Raw genomic sequence first — 20,054 nt, 5'->3', positions numbered from 1 at the left:
CCAGGAAAAAGCAGTTGGTTTGTCTGCACTCTGTAATGGGCAAAAATCATCAAATGGTCGGGGCATGAAGTTTGCAGCGCACGCTTGTGATTAAGTGGCAAAAATGATACAACTTATGGTATCCAGAATCGGTTTTGAATTTTACGCTGAAGCAGTTTAGAAAAGAAGGAATTTATGAGTAATGTGATTAAAGGGGAAAGCCTTGGTATTAATGCCCAAATAAAAAAGGCGTGGATTAATTCTTTTTTTACGGGGATGGGCCAATCCATGAATTGTAGAATCCAGTGAAATAGTAGCACAGGGTCACCAGATGTCTTCATCGCGAAGCTTGATTTCAAAAGACAGTTTTACGGCTGTTGGCACAATGAAAATATTAAGATTTTTATAAATGTGTAATGAACACTTTTTTTTTTAAGGTGAACATGCTTTTTACTAAACGTCGCTTACTCTGAAAAGAATTTCGAAATCAACAGCAGTGCAGTAATGGAAGATTTTCCTTCAGAAGCGAAATAGGAGGCAGTATGATCTTATTTACTCGAAATACTTTGGGAAGAACTGCGCTGTTCTTTGACTCTGCCTTGATTTGGTAGCATAACAAGCGACTGTATTTTCAGACTTACACATCAAACTGATGTTCGCACGAATGGATTTGATGAAGGCCTCCATTCTGTTTGCCAAACTTCACCAAAATATATTCCTGAGCCCCAAATATCTAGTTGTGCCACTGCATTTTGGACTGAAATATCCTAAATATAGTGCATGAGTAATGTACTATTATTTTAGATTCAAGATTTAATTATACATTAATACATAACAGTATTGTTAATACTGTTACTTAGCAGATGAAAGATCATCGCTAAAACCAATATAATGCATTACCACGTAATCAGTGTTTGGCACTACAGTGTTTCATGTTCATGTAATTCCCCAAGAAAATTGTTACTAAGTGCCAGTAAGACTTCGCAACATACCCATTATCTTAACATTTCTTGTGGCTTGTAAAGTATTTATCCCTATATCTAATTTTCTTTTTTAAAAATTAATGTAACAGCAGTGTAAGTTTGTCGACTGCTTAGAAGGTTCCAGTTCTCTTTAGTAATCATGCTTAAAAGAATACAATGGTTCTTGGTTCCAAAGATATTTTTTCCACTTCAGAGTTTTGTAGGCATTTATTTAGTCTGGGAGGTTTAGTAGTAATTCATTTGAAATTGTCTACGCAAAATGTTAAATAATGCATATCAAATTATTCTTCAAGATTTCACTGCATCCCAAGAATACTAACAAATTATGAGAGGTAGAGCCTACTCAACATCTGTTCCTATTATATCTGCTGCAAACCCAGCCGAACTCACTAGTTATAACAACTTTCAAGACAATCAGATATCGTTTCGAAAGAAAATGCCCCATTTTCCTATGCTCATCAACTGTTTACCAATTTACGTATGTTCTAAATGTCGCCTGCCATTATACAGTAGATTCTAGCATACATTATGCTTTGTATACGGATCGATCAGCTCAGCAATATTACTTGTACGGCCTCGACAACTGACAGCTATCAGACATTAAAAAATGCATGCAATACAACTGCAAGTAGACAGGATTTAGGTATTCTTATCAGATTCCGAAATCAAAAGGACCTTAGCAACTTGCCTGCCACAATAAGGGAGCCTTTCAATCAAAATATTATAATTCAATTGTTGCTTCAAGCAATATTATCATTTAATTTTTGTTTCAAGCAAACACGATATTTCGATATTAACATTAAATTTTATGATGTTGAGCGTTGACCAATATTATCACTGGGCCGGGCCTTACAAAAAAGCTATGGATAACAGTAGGATTAGACTGACAGTGTGAGTTTGCTTGAAAATCTTTCCTATGTATCAAAGCTACATTTTGAGTAGAATGTAAAATTCAACATTAAAATAACTTCTACGCTATGTGACCTTGAACCAACTCTTTTATAATTTTCACGTTGCATCACTAGTGCTCTATGATGGCCCTACATTCTTGGAAATTGGTTTACAGAATTTTTACTCTTCATAAAATCAATTATAGCATTTTCTGTAAAGGTCCATACAATTCTCTGGTAGTGGTCAAGGTCTGAAATGAGGAACCTAACATCTTTTTAATGGACTCGAATTATAGTGGGTTTTAAATTTCATGTTTAGCAAACAAAGATGTGTCACGATGTCGATAGAGACTCCTGAAAAGTTTGCTGTCTTTTCTATTATTGTATACAGTGAAGCTTAATTGAAGAATTCTGGTTCACAATTACCGCATTTTTAGTTATTATCCTCATTAGTAATCTTTGTTTTTTTATAATGAGATAGGCCACTGTGCTACTGATCATACTTTAGTGAGAGCTTAGTAAACTGCTATAAAGCTGTGAATTTCTTCTGCAAGTGGGTTTGCCTTTCATTATCATCATCAATCATCAACCTTTATTTTTTGAGGCGCTCTTTTCACCCTTCGTTTGGTCGTTTCGACGGGCCGCATAAGTTTATCTGTGACATTGTATAGTTTAGTTTTCTTGAATAACTTATTGTTACTTTTCACACCTGTTTTTTAATAAACAAACCTTAGTTCCTTCTGAAATGTTTCTACGATTTGGTACCTGACGAGTCTGGGTGCCGCGCTTTCAAACCTACTTTTTTCATCAACTTTTTCTTCAGTTCAGTAAAAATCAGGAACTGAGCTTTAAAGTTCCTGCCGTCTTAGTTTTACTGAGGCTGCTTATTGATGGATACACAAGTATACAAAAAAATGTCGGCGACGACAAACTTGCCCTGCTCACATAAAAAACTGTCTGACAAAATTCGTTCAGCTGCAGTGTATGTTGGTATGTGGTGACACACTAACGCAGGCAAAAACTTTTATGTTACAGCCACTATCAAAAAAAGGGTAGAATTTTACTAGCTATTGACTTACTACGGCATCCTCGAATGTCGTCACAGTCTGAACGTGACTCTTTAGATTTTCAAGTCTGGCTTCGCAGATCATGTTTCCAATTGATTCTTGGCTATGGAGTTGATGGTGTGGCTCGAATTTCCCACGTCTGATTAATTAACTTGTAAGACTTCTTTTCCTTTCTCCCGCTTATCTCCTCTCGGCCCTTTCTTACTTTCAGGCCTCCTTTTACCCCATGTCCCCTTCGCTTCTAAGACGTTTATTCATTTAGCCTCTCTCTCTCTCTCTCTCTCTCTCTCTCTCTCTCTCTCTCTTACAGTTTAAAATTCAGAGAACTAATTTCAAGAACTGCGTGAAATTTAGGTTACGTCGCCCTTGATTTATTATTATTTTATTTTTTTTTTGGCTGCGCCCAGTTCTATACTCTCCTTAAACATAATTTACGTCCACATGCATAAATAATTTACTTCCAATCACTTCCATCTCCCTGTTAAATGAGACACTTTTTTTCCTTGGCCCTTATCTGTGCCCATCTTTAACTGGGTCGTTATCAGGAGGCCATAAATGTCAACTCCAATTCATGAAGAAAAGCTTTTGTTGCCTTAATTAAGTTACAAAGAGATGGCGATTCTATCCCATCCTATTTTTAGATTAGCTTTTAATTTTCTTTTATCTGTTTTTTTCTCTCTCCCTGGTTACTGGCCTTTATTGTTATGTCATTTCTTTGTTGTGTATAACGTGATGCTTTCTTTTTACATTCATGCGTACTTTTTTTTTTTGTGAAACAACTCTGTTTCTGCATTACATTTATCACACACATATATGTACAGTATGTATGTGAGTGTGTGTGAAAACTGTTTGCACATACATCCAAATGGTACATATATCACTTTCACATGTTGCTCAATTCGCTGTATTTCCTGACATCTGCTTCTCTTAAATAATAATAATAATAATAATAATAATAATAATAATAATAATAATAATAATAATAATAATAATAATAATAATAATAGGCTAAAACAGAATCTGTCAGGCTAAGGATAAAGAATACCTTTTTTTTTTTTTTTTTTTTTTTAGATTAAACTGGCCATGTTCCAGCACAGGGCCTAGTTCACAGGCTCCCCAAAAATATTATAGGGGTCATAGGGAGTAAGGGGGCTGGTGTGGACCCTCTGTAACAAACAGACATGAATAAGATCATTCTAATGAAAACCTCTGTGGCTGTCACCAAGTTTCGAAATCTTTCAGAGTATATATATATATATATATATATATATATATATATATTATATATACACACACACACACATATATAATATACATATATATACAAACACACACACATATATATATATATATATATATATATATATATATATATATATATATATATATATATATATATATATATATATATATATATATATTTCTACCTGTGGGGTTGTTGTTTGTTTTCTTTTGCTGTTGCTGTTGTGTCTTAGTTTTTCATTTATTTTTGTTACATTTCCTCTTAAAGAAGCTTAACAAAAAAAAATATGAAATAAATACAACAGGCTAAGAATTATAAGATTAAAGTTGACCTTATTCCAACACAGGGCCTTTCCCTAAAGCAACCTTGTAAATGTGGTAAGAGGGCTGCTACGAATCAATGGACTATCCCCAGCCAACAAATTTTGAAAGAATCAGAGGTTGGTTCAGAATGAGCTGGCTTTTACCAGCTAATGCTGTTGCCGAAAGCAATTTTGTTTTTTCTCAATTTCAAATCTTCGAGAGGAGACAAATATATATTTATGATAATTAAGAATTAAAAATGCGGTTCTTGTAATCAAACTTACAAGAACTCTGTTGAGTTTTCTTGACCGGAGAAGAATGTCGTCATCCTACACAGTTTTGTAAATCGAACGTAAGTAATGAAAAAACTCAATTCACTTCGACATCAATTACTTAATGAGTGTTCATAATGAAGTAAGCTTTAATAAAAAGTTCTCCCATCCCCAACGCCCCCCCAAAATAGCTAGAGCGTTTGAAAGGCCATCTGACGCCATTCTAGAGGGTTCATCAAACAGTATTCCACAAACCACAGGAACTCCCTCAGTGCCTTTTCATTGGCTGGGTCATCCTTAGTTGCGATTGACCGTTTTGTGTTTTGACAACCAAAGATGGTGTTTACTATTCTAGCTTCTGACGTCATGAAATATTTGTCATGTGATGTACTCTAACCCTAACCATAAAACCTAATAAAAATCAAGCGACGTTCTTATTTAGGGTGGTACTACATTATATTTTAGGTTTAAAATACTTGGTTATACAAGTAAAGTATTTGACCAGGCAAGAGGCAATCTAAAAGAAATACAAATTTTATAGAAAACGAAGGGAAAATTTTTCCACAAATGTTTACCACTATGAATGAACACAAGTGGTACAAAACTAAATGGGCATCCGCTGAATAATGGCTACTAAAATCAAATTGTACGCAACATAAACTTGGTATTAAATTATACATCATTTAAAATATACAAAGAGAGCAAGAAAAGGAAATTATTCAAATACAATAATTTCAAAGGAACGCTTGGTTACAGTACATGGAGGCTATAATGCAGATGTCGTCTCTAAAGCCGAAATTAGAAATAATAACTGACTTTTCAGTACAAAGAATGTGACAATTATGGTTAATATAATGAGTTCCAATTTTCTGTTTTCATCTTATAGTCTTAGGAATATGTCCTAAGGTCTTCTACTAACACACCCAAGCAATGTAAAGCGTCACATTAATATAAAACAAGATTAAAAAACCTGTCTGTTGATAGCTTATGGCAGCAACCACTGGAACGCAGTAATATTCATCCGTGCAAAAGCGATTATGTGACGACAACGACCAATCAGGACTGGAGCTTGTTGCGACAGACAGCCAATGAAAAAAACAGATATTTCCTGTTTAAGGAAAGGTGTTCCTTGCCTTTATGCTTTGCTATTTGGAGGTTTGGTCATATGGCATTTGAAATCGCGAGTTTCCCGTTTTTTGTTATTCGCCTTTTTCAGTGTACTTTTTACATCTTTATTCATTAATAAATCCTTTTTTATCACAGAAACATTGCCGTGGTATTATTTCCATTTCCCTTAAAATCTCCCCAACCAAAAAAAAAATGGTAGGTACAATAAAATCATCCAACCTATGAATAAAAAAAATGCTTTGTTTTTTAGATTAAGTTGGCCTTATGTCATCAATAGCATCCTGTACATGTGGTAACAGGCCTGATGTGGATCAAAGAATGGACTTTCGTAACCTAACAGATTTTTAAAAAAATCGGAAGGTAGTTACATTTAGCTGGCCAATCCCAGTCTATAGCCATCCAGTGCGTGAAGTAAGTTGCGATTAGGAATAAGAGGCCAGGTGTGGACTTCTGGACTCTGTCATCCTACAGAGGCTTTGATGATTTTCTCATAGACAAATTTTCGTGTGGAAACGAATAAATATATAATGATTCGGCATTAAAATAAGGTTTAAATGTTATATTGTGTGTATATATATATATATATATATATATATATATATATATATATATATATATATATGTGTGTGTGTGTGTGTGTGTGTGTGTGTGTGTGTGTGTGTGTGTGTGTGAAAACACCTGGATGAGTAAAAAAAAATATATAAGCATATGAGACAATTTGATAGTCCTTCAAATGTTATATAATTTCTTGGCGGGAGAAGACGTCGTCATTATGATTCATCCTTCACATGCTTTGTATACAAATTTTAATTACTAAATTATTATTAATTAGTTTCACTTGAAAATTGGAAACAGATTCTATATATTAGTATCAGGCAAGCAAAGTCAAACTAATCCCACTTGAAACCCTACCTATTTCTCAACAGATTCTAGTTAAAAAAAAATTCTCTTCCCCTGTCCGCCAATAGCTACAGCGTTTGAAAGGCCGTTTGACTCCATTCCAGAGGGTTCTTTAAACAGCAGTCCATAAAATACAAAAGCAACCGGCTTTATCATCCTTAGCCGTGATTGGTCGTTGTGCATGTTGACTACCAAAGACACTGTTTACTATTCCAGCTTCAGACGTCATGAAACAGTTGCCAAGTGATATATTCTAATCTCAAAACATTTAAAAATCGAATAACGTTCTTGTTAGGGGAGGCACCATTAAATTTGATTACATTTTCACACACTTGACCATTTAATAAGGTCACTAAGACAGAATACGCCAGTTTAAATGATATAAAACATTCTATATAAAACTATGTGGAATTTTTTAAAGCCTCGACTTTTTTATGAATGAACACAATTAAAAGTGGTCAAACATCTATATTCATAATCACTGAATTATGGCTACTAAAATATAATTTTATATAATAATAATTATTATCAAATCTTAAAAATTTTAAAATAGATAAACTGAGCAGGAACAGAAAATTAATCAAATACAATATATCAGTTTAAAAGAAATTCTTGATTATATTTTGGCTACAATGTAAAATGTAGTCTGCATATCAAAGATAATTTCAGTTAACAGCAGTTTTTCCTATTCTGGTTTCACTTGACAGTCTTAGTAATACGTCCATTTTAATGTTTTCATCTTATAGTCTTCGCTATACGTCTTATAAACTTCTGATTAAGAGACACACATGAGGTGAGGCGTCATTTTAATATTAAACAATATTAAAAGACTTGTTTGTTTGTACTGTATGGTAACGATTATATGAAGTAAACATCAGCTACTGGAGGGAAGTAAGATTCATTCATACAAAAGTTATTGCATTACGTCACCGCTGAAAACGACTAATCAGGGCAGGAGATCATTGTGACAGCCAATGAGAGGGCAGATATTCCCCGGTTAAGAAAAAGCAGAAGATGAAGGTGTTCCTTCCTTTTATATAAAGGATGTTGTTGTTGTCAGTTTTTTGTCGTTTTCAATCCCAAGTTTTGTTGCTTATCCTTTTCCATTTAACTTTTACATTTCTTCTTAAATGAATCCCTAGTAATAAAAAATGCCTTCCAAAGGCCTCTCATAAATCTGGTAAGGCGTGACAGTGGACCTCTGGACTGTTTCAGCCAATAAAGTTAGAAAGAATCTGGCGTTGATGATGGTTGGATTTAGATTAAAATGCGTGAAGTGGTAAGAGGCCTGGTATGAACCCTCTCAAACCAGCAGGGGCATAAAGAATATGATTAATTTTAATAAAAATCTTTCGTGACCTTTACCAAGATTTGAAATCCGGTAAATGTGGTATGTGGCTTGATGTGGATGTGGATCAAATGGACCTAACAATGAACTTTTAAAGATTACTGGCAGGATTGGATGGTTTATGTCAGCACAGGCCTTTCCAGTGAGTGTGATTAGGTGCGATAGGGGTACGAGATCTGGTGTGGACCTCTGGACTTTAACCATCCTATAAAAACGTAAAGATTATGAACTGTTTAATATATAAAATTTTTGTGTTTTTTCACAAGATTATGAGCTCTTTAATATATAAAACTTTTGTGTTTTTTCACAATCTCACATCTTCCAGAGGGGACGAACATATAAACCACGAATAAATATATAGCCACAAAAATGGCCTTTATGTTATGACTTTGCCTTTCTCTGATATGCTACTCAAAACCTGATTATGTTCTATCAGAAAAAATTGAAACTTACATCTGATCTCACTTGAAATGGGTTCACTGAGGCGTGGGTTAAGAGTGGAGGGCAGTGTATGTATGGGGTTTGATGTACTGCTGGTGAGCCTTCTGTATAGGTGAATATTGTGGAAGTTTCCTGAGAGCCAACCCCTGATAGGGGAAACGGTTTAATGTTGACGCATGCATGTGTTGATGATGACACTGGCATAATTCTGAAGCATGGAGAACAAATATATTATTTTGTTTCTCAAATATGTATTGAGTGTGAAATGCCAAACATGATACTCACGCTGCTAGGAGACAGGCTGTAAACACTGCCTGTCTCCCGGCAGTGTTATTTTAAGAACTACATGTTTTCGTGTCTACATTAAAACGAAGAGATTCTTGCATGATATTCATCTTGGTAATTTCCTAAGGAATCACGAACTATCTTACAGGAAAAACTGAGAAGTTAAGCGTTACAGTGAAAGGCTGACACTAGTTTCAGCCGAAACCACGCAACCATGCTTTCGTCAGAAAGAGGAATGGCTTCTATACACATATGAAGTAAAGAGAAGGAATGATCTTTGGTTTTTTGACGATATTAAGTGTTTTGTTTAAAAGTTGTATATCTTTGAAAGGGGAAGACGTAAGAACAAAAACTTTGATCTCAAGCAACGCTTATGTAGATGAAATACAGCCAGATTTAGAAATCATTCTTAGTTAAGATGTTTTCAAATGTGCAGCCATAAGGCAATTTTGATGATGAAGGTAATATCAATTACTGTCAAATACTCAGGAGAAAATAACGGTGTGCCAGGTGTAAGTGGAGTACAGCATGGAATTTCTTTGCACATAACGCATCTTACACTGTTGTAACCGAAACTGTGCCCCTATAAAACAGTACCCGCTGCGGACAGGATTCGAACCTGTGCGGGCAGAGCCCAATGGATTTCAAGTCCATCTCCTTAACCACTCGGACACCGCAGCTGAGCACGGAAAGCTAAATAGTGCCAAGTGTTCTAACGTTAAACGTGTGGTTTTCGTTTAAGAAGTAATCAAGGTTTTACTATTTTATCTCGATGAGATCTACACCACCACACGTGCACACTCACTCACACACGCACAATAGAGGAAAGACCGGCGGCGCCTGTTTCTCACCCCACCCCCTCCCCTCCTCCTCTCTCTCTCTCTCTCTCTCTCTCTCTCTCTCTCTCTCTCTCTCTCTCTATATATATATATATATATATATATATATATATATATATATATATATATATATATATATATCATTTGTTGTTATAAATTGTAGAATATTATATCTACCTATCTATCTATCATATTTGTTGTTATAAATTGTAGAATATTACATCTACCTATCTATCTATATATGTGTGTATATATACAGAGAGATATATGTGTATATATAGAGATATAGAGAGAGAGAGAGAGAGAGAGAGAGAGAGAGAGAGAGAGAGGCGCCGCCGGTCTTTCCTTGATTGAGAAAGTGAAGGGGACGGAGGGAGGGTGCCTCAACCCGGCACCACGCCTACCGCCTCTCCTCTTCATGTCGGGCGGGCATTGTGGGTGCGGAACCAGGTGGGCGGAAGTTCATATCGATCACGTGTTTTTCGGCGCTACGCTGCGTATGTGTTTGTGCGTGTGTCAGTGAGAGGAAGGCAGGGTAGTGGAATAGGTTGGCAAACTGGGAAGTGGATATATGTAAGGGGGCGGGGGTTGTAGGGGAGGGGGAGCAATAGAAGGCCCCATAGTAGGAACGTTAGTGCTATAGAAGGATGACGATGCTGATGATGGCTGGTTGAAGGGTTAGATTATTATTTCGCTCTCAACTTCCTCATCCATCTACATTCGGGGGATGTCATCCACCTTCTGATGATGACGGTTGTTTGTTTCGCTATCACTTTATTCATTAGAGATCTCTCGCACCGATCGCAGGTTGCCGCTCAGAAAAAGATATCAGTTCCGTAGTTACGATTATCTGAAATAAGGATACTTTTACTCAGTCGCTCCAAACCATCCCCAACGCTGTAATAGATTTAGGGAGGCATAAGAACAGTTATTTAGCAGTTTAACGTCGCTGTCAGCAGATCGATTATGTTGGGATTCAAAGCTATAGCTGCAACTCGTGATGCACCAAGATCGTGGGTAGAATGTATAATCAAGAGTGCTTTGTTTCATAACGGAAAATTGCTGGATACCAAGTGATTTTCGCAGAAGTTTTTTTGGCGTAATCGAGTTTCCTGTACAGCATATAGCCTAATGCTGTATGAAACTCAGCCACGCCCCATGAAACTTTCAGCCGCGGCCCATGTAACTTTCAGCCACGGCCCGGTGGTGGCCTGTGTTGTTGGCACCAATAACGGTGCCAAACGCACGATCATGGCTAACTTTAACCTTTAATAGAATAAAAACTACTACTGAGGCAAGAGGGCTGCAATTTGGTATGTTTGATTGGAGGGTGAATGATCAACATACCAATTTGCAGCCCTCTAGCCTCAGTGGTTTTTAAGATCTGAGGGTGGACAGAGAAAGTGCGGACGGACAGATAAATAGCCATCAATAGTTTTCTTTTACAGAAAACTAAAAACGTAATCTTTCATAACGTCCTCTTGCTTATCTTTTGGTCTATTTGTGATATAAATAATGTGTTGAATAATAATGAAGGGGGGAGTTCATTCGTGATCCTTGATAAAAACTGCATGAAAGGTTTATGACAGGAGATTATTCGTCAACCGTGTTACTCACAATTCTTTCTAAGTTTTCTTATTAATATGCAACTCTTAGAAAGGTTTTATTTCCCTTAATCCATATTTCATGACTGCACTTTGCATTTTGGCTGCATTTCTTCGCTCCGTTAGTAAAAGGGAATTACCTTGTTTTTTGCGATGCTCACGCTTGCCTGAAAGATTTTGTAACTTTGCACACATCACATATACAAATATGTTTATAGTTTTATACGCATACTGAAATACAATAAATAAATATCCGTGGTGGCTTACTTTAGGAATACAGATTGTGTACAAGTATTTGGGTCTTTTCGATGCAAACCTTGTTTGACAAAACCTGCTTGTTTAATCTGATATTGCAGAAAATACGCATAAATCATAACTTTTACTCTGCAGTGACAAAAAACCATGAAAGCAATCGAAATACATCACGTATTTTTATCATTAATCCGTAAAAGAATGGAGGACAGACTGAAAATGAACAAAAATAACTCTGACGATAAAATATTGGATGATAAAAACAGAATATCTCTAAATACCAATCAAAAAAGTGAATTGGTACCTAGAAAAAAGAAAGTGTGCCTGAATATTTCCTGCAGCACAGAAGCTAGACCCAAAGACTTCCAAGACATCGTACACAGACCATGGCACAATTAGAGCGTGAAGGTAATAAATATGATTCCTGGAGTGGAAATCGAATATAGAATTTAGGCGAAAAGGCGAAGCACTGGGACCTATGAGGTCATTCAGCGCTGAATGGGAAATTGAGAGTAAAAGGTTAGAAAGGTGTAACAAGGAGCAAAACCTCGCAGCTGCGCTATGAATCAATTGTTAGAGAGGGTGGAAAGTAAGAAGGAAGAAAGAGAATTTGAACGGAGGTGCAGTAAAAGGAATGAAAGGGGTTGCAGCTAAGGGCCGAAGGGACGCTGCAAAGATCCTTAAGTAATGCCTACAGTGCACCGCGTGAGGTGCGCTGATGGCACTACCTCCCTAGGGGTGGGGGTGGGTGATTCCTGGAGTGACTTAGGTGCCACAATTAGCAGAGGAAGTACTATTATCAGCTTTACAAAATATATTGAGAGAACGGAGTGAATATAAGACCCCTAATGCTTCAGGTCTTTGTTCTCATTTTGTCATTTTGTCTCTGTTTGATTGTCAGATTCCTTTGGTGATCTTTGGACAAGTTGATCGTATTAGTGGCTGCCTGATTCCCAACAAAGCAAAGATTCGACTATCGCCAAAAGATGGATTACTGGGTCAGAAACTTTGCTGAATTCTCCTGTTAACATCTTCGTTGACGCCTCTAAAGTTAATGGCCGGTGATTATTTTGTCCACGCCTTGTTCAGATGCCACAATGTTTTATTACCCGATTACTAGAGATCTATCAAAACTGTGAAACTGTCTGGTATAATGAATGTAGATGCTTATAACTTCTAGATTACCTGGTATTCTGATTCCAAACATTATGCCCATTTGGTTTAATTTTTTCCTTGTTTATTTCTCAAAAGCTTTTTAATTACGTGTATATTTAATTGTTTACTGAAGTATTCACCTTCATTTACTATCCTTTTTTCGACTGCACTTTGCCTTAGTCATCACCCCCTTTTCCATATTCAGCCATTCTATTCTTGTTCATTATGAAAGTGTGAGCATTTGAACAGCAAAAATAATGATACTGAGTTTTATCTCTTTCTCCTGTCTGTAAGAAGGAGCTTTTCCTAATAATGATGAACTGAGATGATCTACTAATGCTCTGACTATCCGTAATTACCTCCTTTTACCTGCCCCCTGAATTTTATTACATCTTTATCATTACTTACATTATATTTTATTCTATCTTGGGCCACCGCTCTTAACAGTGGGTGAGAGAGAGAGAGAGAGAGAGAGAGAGAGAGAGAGAGAGAGAGAGAGAGAGAGAGAGAGAGAGAGAGAAAATGTTTATTCTCCAAGCAATTGCACATCGTCTGTGTCCGTTCACAGCTTACATTGGCGCTCTAATTGACCTTGCTGGTCGATACTGGCGCCCATAAATCTTAGCGGAATCAATGGTCAGCGTGACGTTCAGCAGCTCTTTCATCACCAGCGTCATCGCCACGTTTTTCTTTCACCAGGAAGGGAATCAAGCTGTTTCGATAAGAAAACATCAGAGAAAAAAGTTAGAAGTATCACGCAGTCTATGTGGAGTTATTGGTTCTAAGACCTGACACCCGGCCCCCCTGCTAAGCAAGGCCCTCAGTCTTCGTTAAGAGAATGTTCGTCTGAGTTTAATAATGGATATAAAGCTAAACATTTCGTTAGTTTGTATATAATATGTGTATACCATTTTATTCTAACAGAACCTGAAGAAGGAAATATGCTCTAAATGTAGATCTTTAATAAAAAAAAAGTACTAAAATATTTTTGACTATATATTTGCAATGAAGTTAATAATAATAATAATAATAATAATAATAATAATAATAATAATAATAATAAAAAATAAAAAGAATGGCAGTTTGTATAAGATCACTAGCATATGAACTGTCATTCTGAACAACGAAGTGTCTCAAAAGGTCCTCTTCCAATAATAATAATAATAATAATAATAATAATAATAATAATAATAATAATAATAATAAAAATAATAATAATAATGAAGAACATTCCCGTTTCATAAAGAGTTTACAGTAATGCGACCTTTTTCTTTAGTACTACATGTTGATATATAGGTAAAAATATATGCTAAACACAAAGCCTCACGAGGACTAATATCCTCGCCTTCATAGAAAATACAACTGATTCAGTTCTTAGTAGGCAAATTCTTTAAATTAGGTCCCCGATTGGCCCGTTAACAGTTTCACCAAAATGGTTTGTTGAAACCAGGCGGCCACCCACCTGTCTCCTCAAAACAAGCCAAAGTGCAATCGTTGCAGATGATTTGTACTACAGTGTGTCCTTTTCTTTAGTTTTCTTTTTTTATTTTAAGGACGGTATTCTTGAAATGAGTTACATTTTTATGGTATTTTTCTATAAGATTATGAGTGACTTTTTCTAATTTACTTTGATAGAATGACATAATTTGTTTTTCTATCTCCGGTAACTAATTCCCCCCGCACCCCCTTGTTGAACGATATTTGTTTCATGCGTTTTTTGAGGGTATCGCCCAGGAACGTCGTAGGGTAGACTGAATTATGTAATTATGTCGTTGTTCAAATATGTGTGACAGCGAAGGCTATGGGCTATGTCCGAATGGTTAACGAAATAGGTTCGGAATCCATTTGGCCCAGCTCGAACATGTTCGAATCCTGTCAATCGTATAAAATGACTATTGAAATGAGTGGAAATCGTAGTGTCAAGAAATAAGTTACCCATATTTTTGCGGCCCGGATCCATTTGCAAATCCCGAATCACAATTAAATTAAGTGAATGGGCCCTACGAAAAATATTATGCGGTAATTGTTTTGGTTACAGTTCCCATAAAAAAATAAGATATCGCATCGGCAGCAGACGGTCACAAAACCCTGGCAAAAAAATTCTGGCGAATGTGTGCGTGGTTTTTTATGGTGTCCATGTCCAAATAGCGTAAAACGAGATTTGAGGTAAAACTTAATTTCCCAATAATATGTAATGGTATGAAATTCTCAAGGCACGACCTTTCCAATTTCATGGAGTGTAGTTGTCAGCCAGTTATTAAAATGAAATATCGTATTAGAAGGAGAAAGCCTTACCAACAGTAATGCACGCCAGCAGGTTCCACGCAAAAAGTTGCAAATGTGAACTAATTTCCTACTGGATGAAAAGACCCCTTTAGGAGATGGACATATACATGAACACAAACTCTTTAAAATAAAAGTATTTATAAGATAATGCAAACAAAACACGTTCAGAGAACAACCGTGGCAAGCAATTGGTGCCCCTGCACAGCTGTCAGCACCTAGTTCTAGCCGTTTATGTTTCTTAAATCTTCGAGCCCAATCTACTGTTCTATTAACCTCAGTTCTCATATTTAATTTTTAAAACTCTACTTCACCGCTGCGGACAGGATTCGAACCTGTGCGGGCAGGGCCCAATGGATTTCGAGTCCATCTCCTTAACCACTCGGACACCGCAGCTGTTATCTTTACAAGCATTATTACATTGCATATTAATCATTTATTCCCAGAGCCAAAGTGAATGACACTTACTCTCACCGAACTTTACTAGGTCTTACTGCTGGCAACCACATTGGCACGAAATGATTTCAAGTGTGTATGTTTGTTTTGTTAGTTGTGGCTTTGAGAGAGAGAGAGAGAGAGAGAGAGAGAGAGAGAGAGAGAGAGAGAGTGTGTGTGTGTGTGTGTGTGTGTGTGTGTGTGTGTGTGTGTGTGTGTGTGTGAGAGAGAGAGAGAGAGAGAGAGAGAGAGAGAGAGAGAGAGAGAGAGAAGTTTTATCTCTTAAGATGAAGCTTCACTGAGCCTCTTCACTATCAACATCACTATTAGAAAGGAAATTTTAATGGAAATGTCTCTTACCATTTACTGACAGAAAATGACTGTGATTTACTACACCTCCACATATGTCTGAGAATCGGATAAAAAACTGACTCTTTAGATGTTTACATCTCTCTCTCTCTCTCTCTCTCTCTCTCTCTCTCTCTCTCTCTCTCTCTCTCTCTCTCTCTCTCTCTCTCTCTCTCTCTTTGAATACGTGAAAAAATTCACATACATAAAAACACTAATGATTATACATTTGATCAGCTAATATTGCCTATATATTGTAAACAAATGCTCAGAAGATAATGATACGAAATAAGTTTAAAATTACATCAAATTTTAATGTCACGATCAAAGTTTTCCATTATGCTTTCATACGAAGAAACATGCAGATATGTATGTTCTGAGAGAGAGAGAGAGGGTGATATAAAATCGATAAATGTCCCCCAAAGGAAAATGAATGAACCGATCATTATTACAGAATTACAATCGCATATACGAGACGCTATCGATTGCTAAAAAACCTATAAAATCTTTGGTCTATGAGATGTGAAAACCGAAATTACTTGGTAAATATAAGCATGATAACAATATAAGCATGATAACAATATATATCTACTAAAATCGTGAAGAAGTACTACTCCTTCGGCGCAACACCCAAGATAGAAAACCCTTTCTAGATCGCATGAGATTTGCCAAGTTTTTTACGGTATAATAATGTTCAAAATGGATCTGGGCGACAAAGGAATCTAGTTTTGCATGCACAGCATTCACTTATTTGTTTTTAATTCTAACTTCTTATCCTGATGGTAAATCAGTGCAGGGTGTCTAAAAATTTACCTTCACAAATCCTATCTATAAAATTCCTTGACAAGTCATTGCTCATATTTTGTTTTCAGTTTAAGGAATCGTTCTGTTTCCTCTATGTTTGATCTGAAATGGTCCCTAAAATATCGCAAAATTGTAAAAACTGAAGTGTGTCAGATGACTAAGACTATATATTGTTTTTATTATTATACTGATTATTTCTGAGTCGCTAGTTGCTACCGACACTGCTGTTGTTTATAAACAATCCCTACACGTATCAGCTGCTCAATTACTTTTACAGTTACATCTCTGGATACCATCCTAATTGCTATAGCCTTTTTAGTGTCTATTTTTTAATCTACTTTCTATTCATCAGCTTATGCCAAACATATCAATGCTATTGATGCTCTGCCTGTACTTATTATTATTGTAGTAGTTGTTGTTATAACCTTCTCGTTACTTGGTCCATTCTTCAGTAAATCCACATTCTTTATTGGTTAATTGTCCTTAACTGATATTACTATTATTATTATAATTATTTGCAATAACAGTAACAATAAGAACAACACCGCAATTAATCACAAGAGTAACAAAGACAGGACGAGGATGAGAATATCCTTATACTGTACCAGCTACCTGGCAATCTGGAGCAGCTCTTTCCCCAAAAGGTAATTACTACATGCAGGAAATAGTCTCCTTAATCATTTACGAGAAAGCGCATTCAAAATCTACGAAAGCAAGCACAATAAAACACGCGACGGCAACCCTGTGTTTTGTAAAAATAATAATTATTATTATTATAACCCAAAAATTGGCATTATTATCATAAACAATATTGTTGTTGTTATCGTTATTATAAGTTCTCTTAGTTTACGAGATACAATGTTTCGAAGGAGCCAATAATCAAGAGATCTGACAAAATTTACCTTGGATATATTAATAAACAGCTCGTCAGGCAAAGTTGATCGTGACAAAATTGCCACGCAATGTTCTTTATGAGAATGTGTTACTGTTCAACAGAAGCAGCTTAACAATATCCCTGGAAAGTCAGGGGCATCATTTTTACAGTTTACTCATCATGACTCCTTTATTAACAGGTAGGGGTATACGTCATGACTGACGTTTCTATAAGAGAGTTTTGCCCAAAGGCAGGTTGGAAATGGTTAATATAACTTTCAATTTTTATTGCCGAACCAAAGCTTTAGTTCTATTAAAGGAGAAAATGGCAAAAAATACAAAAATAAGTAAAAAAATAGAGGATGCTATCACTACGGGAAACTGACAATTATACCTCGTGAAACAGGGTCTGCTGGAGTGATGGCTGTAGTAGAGACTATAGAGTAGCAGTCAGCAATAGAGGGAAAGGAAGCGGCCTTTGTGATGTGGTGGTGGGTAAATGGGAGGGTTGCTTTGCCCATTATCCCTCCCACCCCTCTCTTCTTTCCTTTTCCACCTTGCTTCAACGAGCGCTATCGACTTCCCAAGTCTGGTTTGTCTCAATTCGACTGTGGGCCTGACCAAAAAGTTTGTTATTTAGGCCTAATTTTCACCAAGGAGCTTCTTTAGTCAATCATTCAGGGTACAAGATGCGGTAGGGGTCTGAGACCCCCCGCGACGGAGAGATCACCGAGAGTTTTGAATACCGATGGCGCAAGTTTACATGTTTCACTCGAATTTGAGGTTAGCAATAATAATGATGATAATAATAAATAAATAAATAAATAAATAACAAACAAGTACGATTATAAAAGGTATATATAAAACCAAACGGCAACTGATTTCATGACTACTGGCAATGCGGCCTTTCCCCAGTGAATATTTTTTCCTTCCTTATTTACCACGACCAAGCAATTCAAGTTCATAAACATCAATATGCCACACTATTCAGGAAGTTAGTAAACACGTAGAGAGAGAGAGAGAGAGAGAGAGAGAGAGAGAGAGAGAGAGAGAGAGAGAGAGAGAGAGAAGTATCCATGTCCTTATTAGCATAATCGAGGTTTCTCACCATCTATTAGCGAACACAAAAGTCCCATATGGCAACAAAAAGAAGAGAGGTCTTAAAAATGTTCTTCCCAGCGGGACTCTTGCCGCTCTGTGTCCCGAGAGATACCGTACTATGAACCCCGGGCTATGACCAGTCCATTTAAACAAAAAGCAGGAAGAGCCACTTTAAGGGTTACAACAAACAGGACAAGGCGGAGGTAAGCGACTAATTAAAAATAATTAAGAATAACAAATGAAAAGAGGCAACCAACCCCGTATCAAGATGCCCTGCCGGAGGTTTAGTAAACATGATTTGCTCTGTTATTTAACGACTCCACTTTCTCCTATCCGTGACATGAAGCATAAATCACCTTGAACTACTGATAAAGCACCACTTGTCCCTTCATTACCCCTCCCATCCTACCCTATTATATCCCTACGAGAGGCCGCTGTCCTAATGCCAGGTTCTGATGACCACGCAGTCACATATAATCAAGGCTCTAACTGACCAAGAGGAAATTACACAATTTCTCAAATAAACTTGTTAACATCTCAGTCATAAATCGAAGCTGATATCGAACAATAATTATGGGTAAAAATAATACAGTAAATATAAACAGAAAACTTAGCTTTTCTTAGCCATGAATTTTAGTTTTAAATTATCAGCTGGAGAATGACCAAATTCAGCGTGCTTGTAAATGAAATGAATAACTGACAGCCATTCATGATGAACACAATTATAATTAATAACTACAAGCATTTTCATTTTCAAATTATAACCAGAAAGGCATGATAAATTACAAGATTTCACAGATTCGTCACCCTACAATGTAGTCATTTCGTGGTTTCTACAGAATTTATTTATATGTATAAAAGACTGGTTCCCATCTTTTCATATATACAAACAAATTCTCTCTCTCTCTCTCTCTCTCTCTCTCTCTCTCTCTCTCTCTCTCTCTCTCTCTCTCTCTCTCTCTCTCAATTCACATTAAAAAGAATCTCGACCAGGTAATCCGCCACTCCCAGAGGAATGAAATCGATCTACAAGCAAATGCAAGGTCTTGGACCTTGATTAGATCTATAGGCGAATTTTTCTCTTTGCACGAAAGCTTTAAATGACCTCGTTTCAATTTATGTTACCCCCAAGAACCAAGCATCTACAGCTTACGGTCACCTTTAACATTCTAAATGTTATTCCAAAAACCAATGTAAAAATGTTGATGTAAAGCAATAAAGAAGACTATGATGAAAATTATTGAAAAATATAATCATTGTGATGATGGTTGGTATGATGGTTAGTGCTCTAAATCACTAACGTGGGCATCAGTATTTCAGGCAAGGACGTTATGATGATGTTACTACAAATAAATAGTGAAGTAACAAGCATAAACTGTCATTAACTAATCCTTACGGAACAAAGTCTTGTAAAAGATTAAATACACCTGAAAAAGTAACCCAGTTACCCAGTTTACACCATATACACGTTTTAAAACCTACAGAAGACTGAACAGACATTGTATTCCCCCTCCGCCCCGCC

General features: G+C 36.4%; 1 protein-coding gene, 1 long non-coding RNA gene and 2 other non-coding genes across 5 annotated transcripts in view; 1 reads left to right on the top strand and 3 right to left on the bottom strand.

Annotated features, from left to right (window-relative positions):
* Positions 1 to 20,054, bottom strand: part of LOC136845778 (innexin inx2-like) — a 650,831-nt gene that overhangs the window by 379,396 nt on the left and 251,381 nt on the right. The gene's annotated exons all lie outside the window — the stretch shown is intronic.
* The window catches only part of LOC136845781 (uncharacterized), a 139,547-nt gene that overhangs the window by 88,385 nt on the left and 31,108 nt on the right, over positions 1 to 20,054 (top strand). The window lies entirely within an intron of this gene.
* Positions 9,437 to 9,518, bottom strand: TRNAS-UGA (transfer RNA serine (anticodon UGA)). Its single transcript has one exon. It is a non-coding gene; the product is annotated as a tRNA-Ser (tRNA).
* Positions 15,286 to 15,367, bottom strand: TRNAS-CGA (transfer RNA serine (anticodon CGA)). Its single transcript has one exon. It is a non-coding gene; the product is annotated as a tRNA-Ser (tRNA).

Source organism: Macrobrachium rosenbergii, chromosome 14, assembly GCF_040412425.1.
Source record: "Macrobrachium rosenbergii isolate ZJJX-2024 chromosome 14, ASM4041242v1, whole genome shotgun sequence".
Classification (NCBI taxonomy): Eukaryota; Metazoa; Arthropoda; class Malacostraca; order Decapoda; family Palaemonidae; genus Macrobrachium; species Macrobrachium rosenbergii.
This window is presented reverse-complemented; position numbering and strand designations above follow the sequence as displayed.